This window comes from Octopus bimaculoides, chromosome 11 (assembly GCF_001194135.2).
Source record: "Octopus bimaculoides isolate UCB-OBI-ISO-001 chromosome 11, ASM119413v2, whole genome shotgun sequence".
In the NCBI taxonomy this organism is placed as follows: domain Eukaryota; kingdom Metazoa; phylum Mollusca; class Cephalopoda; order Octopoda; family Octopodidae; genus Octopus; species Octopus bimaculoides.
Genome location: NC_068991.1, coordinates 76,464,641 through 76,466,591, shown reverse-complemented (window position 1 = coordinate 76,466,591; position 1,951 = coordinate 76,464,641).

Here is a 1,951-nt window from a genome sequence, read left to right as displayed (position 1 = left end):
CCGTGACACCGGTATCTGCCACGACTGTGATTTTCTCGGCCGGATGAGTCTTCTTCTCAAGCACGACATAATGCCAAATGTCTTGGTCGTTGCCTCCGTGAAGCCCAACATACGAATCGAACTCAGCTACTTTGGTTCCCCGAGACCCACATATGTGTGTGTGTGTGTGTGTGTGTATGTATATATGTATATATATATATATACACACATACACACAAGCATATATGACATTGTGTCTAAATATGTATATATGCACTTGCGCACATACATGTGGAACATTGTTATTTGGTGTATATTTTGTGTTTGTGTATATGTGTGCAGAGACACATATGTATATTAGCAAAATAGGAAATTGATGGATAGAAAAACGAAATATATCTTGAAAATTTTCAGCATGAGTGAAGAAAGGCAATTGGTTATCACGTGAGTCCCTAAAGGAACGTAAACATTGGAGAGACAGATATCTCGAATAAAAAATTCATTTAACTATAAGAATAAGCGAAAACAATTGTGAATGGGAATAAAGTTAGTAAAATAGTTTCACAGGTTGTATATTGTATCAATTCTCTCGCGTATTGCGTTAGAAAGAATACTTCCTTTAACGTAATAACTGAAGCTGAAAAATAATTTATGCATTGTTCTTTTCTGCACATTCTTCAAATCCACTTTGGTATCAGTAGCTAACTCTATGCGTTTTTTTCCTCACCCTCATATGTATATGTATGTATGTATGTATGTTCGAACGTGTTTCGGATATTCTCCGTATCCTACAATTTTTTCCATTCTTATTTTCTACTCATAAGTCCCCCCCCCCCAGTTGTACTTCTGTATTATACCAATCTTAACGTTTCTTCTGTAGATTTATTCAGAAGATTTATAATAAAATATTTCTGCTATTTTTCATGCTGTACGCTCATTTGTTTTATCAACCGATTCGCATATCTTTTAGTTCTTTGTTTTATTTACAAATTTTTTTAGGCTTAGTTGACAAAAAGTTTTGGAAACGAAGCCTACAGTAAGCTTTATCCACTAACTGAATGGCAGAGTAATATAGTAGACTAGGCATGTGCAATGTTGTAAGTATAAATTCTTTCCTCACATCATTCTCGATGCGCTAACAAGCCTACTGAATGCTCTCCTCTTCTCTCTTTATCTCCCTGTACACATATACACGTTTAAAAAGGAGAATTTACGTTAAGTATGAATTTATGTTACTTGTACCTACGTACGTTTCGCCATTGTGGTTGTTTGAAATTCTGACTTGGGTGTTCCAAGAGGAATTGGATCATCAGGGAACACTTTATTGCATTAAAGTTATGGAGCACCAATGTTTAAGAAGTTCAGAAGATGGTGAGGCATTTTATAAATATACTGAGAGAGAAGTAGAAAGGAATTGGCTGCGGGAAATACAGAGGATCTAATGAACAAGAAAAAAAAAAAAGAATGAAGGAGGAAGAAAAGACAAAATAGAGAAGAGAGAGAGAGAGAGAGGGGGGGAGTGAGAGAGAAACAGCAGGAAAATTCAGGGAAAAAAGAAGAGAGAGAAGCAGGAAGAGAAAAAAACAATAGATAATAATTAAAGAAAGAAGGAAAGATAGAAAGAAAAAGAAAGAAGGTAAAAGTAAGCTAGACATCTACAAAACGGAAAAACAAATGCATAAAAAAAATAATTAAAATATGTACATATATGCAAATACATACATACATGTAAGCATGCATGCATACATATATATATATATATATATATATATGTATATATATCACTTTCTTCAAACTCACTGACTCCCACCTCTACCTCAACTTCTCCTCCTCCCATCCATTCCACACAAAACGAGCCATCCCCTACTCCCAGTTCCTCCGCCTCCGACGTTTGTGCAGCCTGGACCAGGATTTCGAGACCCAGTCCCAGTATCTTGCTCGTCTGTTCATGCATCGAGGATACCCCTCCCAC